We start from the raw sequence: 12,252 nt of genomic DNA, 5'->3' as shown, positions 1-12,252 counted from the left end.
TCAGTGCACTCCCACAGCCAACCTCCCACGGCCAGCCAACCTCCCATGGTCCCTCCCCCCGGGTGGCCCCAATAGGCCCCAATCGGGACTGGGTGATGGGCAAGATGGCCCCAATCACCAGCCAGGCCGAGGAACCCCATCCATGCACGAATTCATGCACCAGGCCTCTAGTAACTAAATAAAATTTTATTTTATTTATTTTTTTTAATATTTATTTATTGATTTCAGAGAGGGAGAGAGAAAGAGAGATAGAAGCATCAATGATGAGAGAGAATCATTGATTGGCTGCCTCCTGCATGCCCCCTACTGGGGCTCGAGCCCACAACCCAGGCATGTGCCCCTGGCCAGAATCGAACCTGGGACCCTTCGGTCCACAGACTGATGCTCTATCCACTGAGCCAAGCTAGCTAGGGCTAAATAAAGTTTTATTAACTTTATTGGGCTGACCTTGGTCAATAAGATTATATAACTTTCAAGTGTACAATGTTATAACACATCATCTGTATATTGCATTATGTGCTCATCACCAAAGTTTAGTCTCCTTTTGTCACCATATATTTTACCCCTTTACCCTGTTCAACCTCTCCCATCCTCCTTCCTCTCTAGTAACCACCATACTGTTGTCTGCGTGAATTTTTTAATGTTTAAAATAATACTTGACATACAATAAGTAATAAATAAATAAATGGTAATTCTAATCCTGTGCCCCACCCTTTCTATATATACTGTTTCTCACACTGCATTTTATTCATTGTGTCAGTCACTACTATTATACCTCAACCTCCCTGAATATAAAGGATCATCTATTATATCTTATTCATATTTCCTGCCCTCATGGTTTTTGGCACATAGTAAGCACTCATTAAATTATATGGGGGAAGAGAGAAGGTTGTTAGTACCCTTTTCCTTCTACTTTTACATCAGAAAATCTCTAAATACAGTGGTAGGTCACTATTTCTCTTGGGTGCTAGAAGATCATTATTTGGACTAAAATAATGAGCTCACACTACTGTATAAATTTATTCATTTCATTAATCCTCAATGAATGGCCAGGAAATTTCTCTAAATTGGATCTCTGAGGATTGAATCATGTTGTTCTTAAGGAGTTATATCTTGCTTAAAAAATACAGGCAGAACAAAATATAGCATAAGGTTGCTGTTGTTCTTTTAGAGGGAAAGGAATGTATGTAAAGTTTATCTTACTTCAATGTAACTGGAGCCCCATCCAGTCCAATCTGTGGGCTGTCGTTTCAAAGAATCACTGGCCAGATGGTATAACTTTGCAGAACACCGTAGCTCATTAATGAAGTTTCCTGACAAGGTGACTGAGGAGGCCCCCTAGCACTCCATAGAGGAAGCCTCTCTGAAGCCTCCTGTAGCTCTCCTTCCCTCTCATTAAAGTTTCCTACTCACAGGAACTGCTAAAATCAAATACCCTCCTCCTCTCTCTCCCCATCTCTCCCTCCTTGCCCACCCCTCTCCTCTATACTTGTTCTCATCCATCACCGCTTGTCCATGCCCAAAGCCCACGTTCCTTGGCCATGACTGTTCCTTCTGTGCACAGTCCCTGGGATCACGGTCAGGTCCCTGCTCTGACTGGTACCCAGCAAGAAACAGCATGTGCTCCATCTGCCACTTGGGAATCCTGGAGAATAAAATTGAAATTTTGCACCTTATGAAATGCTGAGGTGCCCTAATACCAAGCATCTCTGGGATGTGCTCATGGGGAATTACAGGCATACCTTGGAGATATTGTAGGCTGGCTCTAGGCCAGTGGTCGGCAAACTCATTAGTCAATAGAGCCAAATATCAACAGTACAACGACTGAAATTTCTTTTGAGAGCCAAATTTTTTAAACTTAAACTATATAGGTAAGTACATTGTTATTAACTTAATTAGGGTACTCCTAAGGCTTAGGAAGAGCCACACTCAAGGGGCCAAAGAGCCACATGTGGCTCGGGAGCCGCAGTTTGCCGACCACGGCTCTAAACCATAACAATAAAGCAAGTGTCACAATAGGCAAGTGGTAAGCCTTTAACTGGTAGAGGGTCTTGCTTTCAATTTGTAAAAAACAAACAAACGAAAAAGAGTATCTGTCAAGTACAATAAAGCAAAGCACAATAAAAGGAGGAATGCCTGTGTTTGCCTATGATCACCCCACTCTCATTTTATTTATTTATTTTATCCACCCTCATGTTATAGGACGATAAGTTGGCAATAAACGGTGTGAACTCATTCTTTCTCTGAGTGCTTCGCAAATGTTTTCAGCTTTTGTACCATCAGACCCTACTCTTCACAGGCCACTCTCCAAGGAGGCTTAGTTACCCTGGACTTGCCTGGTCACTCAGGGGGACCAGGGGCAGCTCGTGTCCCAGCTGTGTAACCTCTTCATGGCTCATGAGTGTGGACGTGGGATACTCAGCTCTGGGTAATGGGAGACGTTTAGGAATGTGAATTTTCAGCTCATTGGAACTCTCTGCATTTGTATAAGTGAGGGGCCTAATGGAGCTGTATGATCTAAGGCAGTGGTCCTCAACCTTCCTAACGCTGCAACCCTTTAATACAGTTCCTCATGTTGTGGTGACCCCCGATTTCATTGTTACAAATTGAACATGATTAAAGCATAGTGATTCATCACAAAAACAATATGTAATTATATATGTGTTTTCCGATGGTCTTAGGCGACCCCTGTGAAAGGGTCGTTCGACCCCCAAAGGGGTTGTGACCCACAGGTTGAGAACCGTTGATCTAAGGTCTCCTCCAGACCTAGAAGTCTACGTGTCTGTGATTAACACAGAAAGGCACATGCATTCAAACCTCAGCCCCAGCCTCCGCTTCCTTCAGACTTCTTTGACGCTTTAATTCCCTAAGATCTAAATGTTTTATATACTCTCTTCTGAACCCTCCAGGATATCTTGCTTTAGTTTAAGGCTTCAAGGGTGACCATCAACACAGATTACTAGACATTAGAGTTATTGCTTCAGTAGAGATTTTGCATTTCTAACCAGTTCTTGGGTGATGCCGGTGCTTCTGGCCTAGGGACCACACTTTGAGAACCACTGGACGAAAACTTCAAGAAGACTTTGCTTCACTTCCCTTCACTTTCTAGTGAGAGGTGTTAATCTTGTTTTTCAGGGCTAACCACTCCTAGATTTTTTTTAAAGTATCTTTATTTCAAAGGATGTCTACTCAATCAAAAAGTATTGTTCTAGACCCTCCACCTTCGTAAAAAGAAGGCCATTTTCAGGACAAGGAAATTGAAGTGTAATTCTTCGGTGCTTTGAATTTCCCATAGGAATTTGAATGACACTAGGTTAGTGATGGCAAACCTTTTGATCTCAGCGTGACAGCATTTTGAAAAACCCTAACTTAACTCTGGTGCCGTGTCACATATAGAAATATTTTGATATTTGCAACCATAGTAAAACAAAGATGTATATTTTTAATATTTATTTTATATATTTAAATGCCATTTAACAAAGAAAAATCAACCAAAATGATGAGTTTGTGTGTCACCTCTGACACGCGTGTCATAGGTTCGCCATCACTGCACTAAGTCATGGGGCAAAGTTCCAATAGCACAAAGCAGTGTGGTCCCCAACCCACATTCAATAGGCCAGGCCATCCACTTGGGGCTTAACTTTTATGATCCCTATGATTGAAACACTTATAAAAATTGCTGCATCAGAACTTAGCCTCTAAAGCAATAGATGACTGTGCATTGAACTATAGAAATGAGGTTAAGACTGGGGTATGATCGCTTGAGACAGGCCTGTCTGGTCTCAACCTGCACAAGCAGCAGTCAGTTGCAGGTCCCAGGGCATTTACACGATGCAGCACACCCTGTAAATCTGTTTCTGAGATGGAATGATGTCTCCCATAAATTTTAAACTCTCTAAGAAAAGAATTTAAGTGTTTAGCCTACACCTGCACCCCTCCTTGAGGCATGTTTACCTTGAAATCTCCTTTCTACCTTTGAGGTATTCACCTTTTTATTGGGTTCCTCTGTGGTATATTCCCATAAACTCCCATTTGTGTGGCTATGCTAATGAACCTTATAATGCTGAGCCCATGGACACAAACAGTTTTATTAAACACGCTAGTACCCTTTCCCAACAAAGTATTAAATTATGGTTTCCAGGTTTGACTCCATCCTGCTGATGTAATTATACTAGACAGCTCTGCTGAATCTCCAGAGTAACCGGATTTGAAGGCTTTTGGTGCATGTACACAATTTTGAAAGGATTAGCAGATTAAATATCTTCTAACCTCCCATCCATTCAAGTTAGGAATGGACAGGTTGCCTTCTCTGGCATCTCCACTAAACTTAATGGCAAAAAAAATGATGGTCAGCTAGCCCACATTCTAATAAGTGAGGGGAGGGATTTCCTGGATGTCATGAGAAGTTTCATGTCTATGGAGCTTTACTTGAGAGGGTTCACCCCCATTTGTATGTTCACTTCTGCAGAGTTCATCTTAAAGATATTTACCTCCTCAAGTCAATATTTATGATGTTTAGTAGCCTTCTGATGCCCTAATTACGTGGTGGTGGTGGTAGTGGGGGTAGTGATAGCAGCAGAAATGGTGGTGGTGGAAGTGATGTTGGAGTTGGTAGAGGTATAAGAGGGAGTGGTGGTGGTGGTGATGGTGATGGTGAAGGTGGTGGTGGAGTTACTGAAGGAGATGGGAGAGGGAGTGGCAGAGGTGGTAGAAAAGGTGAAGGTAGTAGAATTGGAGAAGGTAAAGGTGGAGGTGATAGAGAGGGTAGAATTATTAGAGGTGGTGAAGGTGGTAGAGGTGGGGATGGAGGTATAGGTTAAGGAGGTGAAGTTAGAGGTGATAGAGGTGGCGGTATCAGAGATGGAAATGATTGTGGTGTCAGAAGTATTAGAAGTGGTGAGGGTGGTGGAGGTGGAGGAGGTGGAGATGATAGAGGTGGTGGAGGTGGTAGAAATGGAGATGGAAGTGGAGTTGGTGGAAGTGGTAGAAGAGGTGGTAGAGGTGGTGCTGCTGGTACTGCTGCTCTGCCTTGGGCATAGTTACAAAGAACGAAGCAAAGCTAAGATAACTTCCTACTTTTCAGATGAAGAAACTGAAGCTCAGAGAGGAGAGAGCATGGTCATTTCACACAAGAGAAACCTTACCATCCTGCCTCCTTCCTGATCCAAATGCACAAAACTTGGTGAATGTTGGGTGGTCCTGAGAAATAATACCAGTACCCTACGATTTCAGATTTAGCCTGATTTCCACCTCAGCTGGTTATGTACATCTCATACCTACTGCAAGGGCAACCCCAACGCCTAGATTCTGTGCAGCTAGGACTTGCGGCTGAAATTGGTGAGCATGATGGGCTTTCTTGGAGAAAATTAAATTAAGGTGTTTGTTAAATGATGGTTACATGAAAAGAAGCCAGGGTTGAGAGATTGTAAATATACTTACAGGAAAAACTATTGAGTGCTTAACAAATGTTATTTGATTTTTTAAAAAATAATGATTTGATTTTCAAGTAGTTTTAGGTTTACAGAAAAATACAAAAATAATACAGAGTCTCCATATAGTCTGCCTTCAGTTTCCCCTGTTGCTACATTACTATGGTACATTTGTCACAACTAATGAACCAACACTGGTTCTTTGGTACATTACTATTAAATAGACTCCACACTGTATTTGAGTTGTGTTAGTAATCCCCTAAATGTAAAACAATATGAACTTTTTTACTCTTGCAAATGGTAAACACCATCACACAAGATCTTTTGAAGTTTCTTGAAAATAGGATCTATTTTTGTATCTTTTTTTCTATATTTTCTAGCACCTTGTATATATTAGAGGCACAATAAACATGTGTGGGCTGATGAAATGACTATAATGTCTATTGATATCTATTGATACCATTTTTGTACACAACACTGCACCAGCCTCTCTCAGTCCGGGATGCAGTGATAGCTTTATACACCTGGAGTATCACCGAGTAACTAGGGAAACTGGTGCAGTCATGGAAACGGTCAAGTGTATTCCACTTACTTTTATTTTCAGAAAGCCCCATCCAGCACATATCTCGGTGGGGAAGACAGCACTCATAGCCACAAAGCAAAAGTTAGGCCTGCCAAGGCAATCTCAGAGAGAGCACAAGAGAAGAAGGCTGGCAGGTCAAGAAGCTTGTAAATTCCTGCTCATCCTGATCCTTCTCCTTGGTCACGAGATTTTTGGAAAAGCACATGACACCCTGCCCCTTCTCCTGTCGAGAGCACTTATACATAACTGTGTTCAGTCCCCTAGCAAAGGCCTAATTCCTTGATAGACAAGCTACCTTTGCAAATTGGAGGTTTTCCTGAAAGTTAATAGAGCAAAATTAGGTTACATAGAAGGAACCAAAAAAACGGTGGGGGTGGGGGAGAATAGTGAACTCCAAAGCTTAAATTAGAAACTAAAAGAAGCTCCTTTTAATTCAATAGTAATAACTCACACTTTCTGGTGCCAAGTGCTGGCTTATTAACTCACTTCGTCCTTTAGGAACTCAAAGGTAGGTTATCTCTTACACAGACAAAAACATCTTTTTCTCCTTCCTACTCCACACATTCAAATAAGATGAACCCCATCTCAAATGTATTAGCATCTTTTATCCTGAAAGATGGTGAAGTACTTTGCCAATGTGGTTCCAGGACCCTGAAAATAATAGCAGGAGAGAAATACCAACAATCAGGAACTACTTGTCCCAACCCTTCCACCCTCAGACCCTATTCTCATCACTCTTACACACACACACACACAGTAGAAGGTGGGCTACCATGATAACTTTCAAAATAACTTGTACTGCCTGCTTTAAACTTTAATAGGGAAAGAATCAGTAGGTTAAATTTTTTTTAAAAGATGAATTTCCTCTAATTAAAGTAATATATGCTCATGGTAGAAAAGAAACAACAATAACATTCATACAGGTTTTAAAAAAAGCAAAAATGGCCCTAGCTGGTTTGGCTCAGTGGATAGAGCGTTGGCCTGCGGACTCAAGGGTCCCAGGTTCGATTCCGGTCAAGGGCATGTACCTGGGTTGCGGGCACATCCCCAGTAGGGGGCGTGCAAGAGGCAGCTGAATCGATGTTTCTCTCTCATCAATGTTTCTAACTCGCTATCCCTCTCCCTTCCTCTCTGTAAAAAATCAATAAAATATATTTAAAAAAAAAAAAGCAAAAATGACCCGTAAGTGTACCCCAAAGATAGAATTACTACTATTTTATTGTGTGAGTCCTCCAAATCTTTTTTTCTATGCCTGTATGGTTTTTCTTCATTGAAATCACTCTGCATATACACTTTGGTTCTGCTTTTTTCACATAACATTATACATTATCATTTCCCATGTTATTATAGTTCTTCTAGCACCTTGTATATATTAGAGGCACAATAAACATGTGGTGGCCACAGTAGCATATTTCATGTTATCAGTTAGAACTAATGTAAATCCTCTCACCTCAGTGGCTCCCTCAGCTCCCCTGCCTCCACATACACAGCGCTATTAAAAAAGGGAATTCTGATATAAAATCAAAATCATACAGGACTTTTCTTAGCTTGGTTTCTTTTCTGGGTTTGATTCATAGTTAGATTGCTTCTGCCAAAATCTGGTCCTTTGCTATCCAAAGTGCTTTATGATTGACATCTGGCCATTTGTAATGGGGAGGAACAGAAACACAGTCACTCTTTAATTCAAGAGACTGAACTACCAAAAAACACACAGTGTTTTTAAAAAGTGCTTTAACTGAATCCAGTTCTACTACATTAGACAATATTTCAGAGATGGTAGTTTCCAAACAATTAGAGCATCGGTATTGAGCCCTTTTGTGTACTCAGCAAAAACCCACACGAAATGCAAATCAATATTAGATTCGGAATCATATTTTTGGTTAAATAATTTATTTGCTCCATGTGGTGTCAATGAGAATAGAGCGGAGAGAATACAGACCTTGAAATCAGATGTAACTGAAACCAAATTCCAGATCTGATATTCAGAAATTTTACTAGGCAAGTTGTTTAACCTCTGAGACTCAGAAGCCTCATTCACCAAATAGGATCATAGAACTTATCTCACTGTTCATTTGTGCTGAAGATTCCTTGAGACAATTTGTGTGAAGTTTCTTAACAGTGCATGGTAGATAACAGAAGCTTCATACAGAGCAAGTCTCGCTGTCCTTCCTTCTCCCTAAAATAGCCCAGTTTACCCAACAGACGTATAGTTTAATTCCTGGTTCAGTATACACATCCTTTCCAATCTTCCAGATATATATATATATATATATATATATATATATATATATATATATATATCCATATATCCTGCCATATCTGCCTCCACAAAAATGTGCTATATGTAAATGCAAATTTTACTTTATGCAAATACAGATAGGACAATTTCCAGAGTAGCAGCTATTCATAGGCCTAAATTGTATGCCAACCTGCTCAATCTGGACAGGGTTGGTGCAGACACAATGTAAAAGCAAGCTGCCCAGGGCATCTGCTATGCTCATCAATTGCCAGGCTGCCTTCGCAGATATGCCAGACTGGTCTGGGAGGACATTCCTTCCCTTTTTCTGTCCCATTGGGTCCTTCCGAGTACTGGGACCACCTTCCCAGAGAGTGAAGTGCTCTTCTTGCATCAAGCATGACAGAATGGCCACAACTCAAACTCTTACCTGTCAGAAAGTGTGGGGAACAGACTGCAACCTAACGTAATGCTACTCCAGGTTGTCCATCAGCACCACCTGGAAGCTTATTAGAAATACAGACTCAGAGTCTCCCCGCAGACCTTCAGGGGCTCACGGAAGTTTAATATAAAGAGGAATGGCATTCAACAAATGTTCTTAAGCACTGCCACCCTACCCCTCGCTCACTTGACACCAGACACGCGGGTCTCCTTGCTATACCGTGGACCAGGAAGAGGAAAACTAAAGACTTCAGCATAATTAACTAGAACTATATTTTATCAACGTTTCCAAATTTCAGACTATTTTCCAATTTCAGTTAAAAATTCATTTTGGAGTGCTTACTGTTTAGTAATAGATAGTCCACTGGTGTTGAAATTAGTTTTCTCAAAAGAGGGAATTATGCCTCGCTCCACTGCCTCTAGTCACTTAATCGAGGACAAGCTCTCCAAGTGCCAACGTTAGCAGCCTTGCTGGGGCAGTGGGCGACGGCTCCTGTGTGGACGGCACCTGTCCCCATAGCGGTGATGCAGCAGCGGGTGGCCATCGTCATCTCCATGATTGGCTGTGGATTTCCCAGTAACAAGAGGCACTGGGGACATGAGCAGGAAGAAGACATGTGGTCCAGGAACAGCTGTCACTGCTGTAAACATACAAGATGTATGTGGATACCAGTCTGGGGTCATGAATTATTTCATCAAAAGTGTCTTTTCAAAAAAGTTAAGGGCATAAATGGAGCTGAAATTAACCTTTATTTTCCAATTTGGAATAAGAATCAAGTCAAACTCTATCAGTTGTGACTTTGAAATCTCTTATATGTATTTGCCTAGCGTTCCTTCCTCAGAATAACCTAAAGCAGAGTTTGACAATACCAAAGCGTATTCAGCATCATGTTGTTTATAATACGAAGATAGATCTTTTGGTGCTTTCTTCTTCCTAATTATAAAGTTTATACCTGCTCATCTATAAAATTCAAGCAAACACAAACAGCATAAAAAGCTCAAATTCATCATCCTGAAGTAATCACTTTCAACATTTTGAAGGTTATTCTCATGTATGCCTCCCTATAATCACACACATACACACAATTTTCCATAAATTATGATCATACTATACTTCAGGTTTTAAACCCTATTTCTCCCTCCCTATGTCCTGAAGATCTATCTCAGTAACTATAAGTACGTTTTATATTTTAATAACTATGTAGAATTTTGTCTTATGAATTGTCATAATGTATATAACTCATCTCCAATTCATAGACTTTGTGTTTTTTCCTAGTTTTTCATAATTATATTGGGATAAACATCCTTGCACCTGGACATCTTTGCACTTTTCTGATTATATCTTTACCATAAGAGCTAGAAACAAAATTGGTGAGACTATGTGCATTTAAAAGTTTGATTTAATCAATAAACTACCCTTTCAGAGTCTGTTAGCCTCCCTCCCATTGACAGTGTGCAAGCTTTTATTGCCCTATATTCCAGCCAAGACAGTGTCACTGTTTTTAATCTTTGCCAATATGACAGCTTAAAATTGACATCTCAATGCTTTTCTTTATAAGTGAAGTTAAAGAAAAATGAGTTTAGGATACTAGTACATGTGAACCTAACTGAATACCTCAGGACCCCTCTGGTTAGCATTTGAGTTCAAAATTCCTGCTGTGTGAAAGGAATTTTTCATTTATTGGAAACAACACTTCTTTGAAACTCCTTAGGAGAATACATATAACAAATTTCTCTCTCAAGTAAGTGATACGAATAATTTAAATACATCAGAGCATACGGCTCTAGGCATCTTGTCATTTTTAAAAGATATTTATAATCTTGAAAAAAAAAAGTAATTGGGGAAAAGTTATCCTTTCCAATTTAGTCCTATCATTACAAATAGTTGCCAAAAGTGATTTTCAAAGAAGACTGAAAAAAGTCAATAGTCAGGAAGCCTGGCTCTGTTCTAGGTTTTCCACCAACCAACTTGGTGACCTTATAAAACTGCCTTCAACTCTATAGGCCTCAATTCCTCCTCCAAAAAATGAAAGGTGTTAACCAGATGTTCCTTGTGGTCTTTATAGCCTCAATTTGTGATGATGATGTGCCAAGCATTTTATTGACAGACTAGAGGCCCGGTGCACAAAATTCATGCACTTGGAGGGGAGGTCCCTCAGCCCAGCCTACGCCCTCTTGCAGTCTGGGAGCCCTCCTGCTCACTGCTCCTTACCATTCGGCTTGCTGCTCCTTAGCACTGCTACAGAGGCAGGAGACGCTCCTGCCACCGCCCCTGCACTCGCCAGCCACGAGCCCGGCTTCTGTTCTGGCTGAGCGGCGCTCCCCTGGTGGGAGCAAACAGACCACCAGGGGGAAGCTCCTGCATTGAGCCCCCTGGTGGTCAGTGTGCATCATAGTGACCGGTCACTCTGGTCATTCTGCCGTAAAGGTCGCTTAGGCTTTTATCATATAGATACCCAACCCTGGCACTAATTCAAGTAAGCTCCCCATCTTAAACATGAAAGCAGATATTGAGCTTAAATCTTGGTCAACTATAAACAATCCATTTTTTATTTTGGTAACATTTAATAATCTGGATAAACAAGAGAAATACATTTTTTTACCTTTGCATGTGACTGTGTATATGTGAGTGTTTTTATTTATTTCTGTAATATTCATTGAGTATCTACCATATTACAAAGTAGTGCTGGAGCTACAAGAATAAGTAAGACAAAAATTTTCTTCCTCAAGTAGCAAGTCTAGTGGGGAAAGGGACAAATAAGCAAGCAGATATTGTCTAAAAGAAAATTTGAAGTTGAGCTTAAGTAATACCATTTCTTTCTCAAAATTCCTATTTTTATGAGGTGGCATGTCCCTTTTCTTCCATTTCACTATAGAGAGAAAAATGGTGAAAGGTTTCAGCAAGCATAAAATGTTGGGGGAAGAAAGGAAATATTTAGGCCTCTTTTTTTTTTTAAATTGTTTTATTGCTTAAAGTATTACAAAGAGTATTACATATGTCTCCTTTTTTTTTCTCCCCTTGACCTTCCCCTGGCCTCCCCTATCCCCCAGTGTCTTGTGTCTTGGTTATGCTTATATGCATGTCTTGGTTATGCTTATATGCATGCATACAAGTCCTTCGGTTGATCTCTTACCCACCCCCACCCCCACCCCCCAGCGGGAAGGCCGGGTAGGCCTCTTTTTAAAGTTAAATTATGCACTTTGAATGAAAAGTACTAACATTGTCTCTTATTTTAAGTGCTCATATATAATTTTAAACAACCTGGGTAGCATGTACCATATTTCAAATTCAAAGATGGTTGTGTGGTCCTAAGAAGTTAGAGAAGGACCAAATGCCCACCAAGGTGGGACAGGGCTCTGGAGATTCATGTAGACAGGCAAAGCCCCAAGTCCATGGGCACCACAAACTCCAGTTGCAGTTGATACTAATGGGGAGCTTCCTGGGTTCCAACCCGTGGGCAAAGGCTAACATTGCAGAACCCAGCATGGGTGACATGAGCATCCCAGTAGGGTGGCGTTTGGCAACGAGGAAGTCATTCCAGGCATAACAGGGGCCCGGCTCC

At 40.9% G+C, this 12,252-nt stretch overlaps 1 protein-coding gene across 6 annotated transcripts in view; it reads left to right on the top strand.

Moving 5' to 3' along the window:
- The window catches only part of PEX5L (peroxisomal biogenesis factor 5 like), a 240,418-nt gene that overhangs the window by 95,171 nt on the left and 132,995 nt on the right, over nt 1-12,252 (top strand). The gene's annotated exons all lie outside the window — the stretch shown is intronic.

Source organism: Myotis nattereri (assembly GCF_964212035.1).
Source record: "Myotis nattereri genome assembly, chromosome: 3".
In the NCBI taxonomy this organism is placed as follows: domain Eukaryota; kingdom Metazoa; phylum Chordata; class Mammalia; order Chiroptera; family Vespertilionidae; genus Myotis; species Myotis nattereri.
The sequence above is the reverse complement of the archived record's forward strand: the minus strand, read 5'-3'. Positions and strand labels throughout refer to the sequence as shown.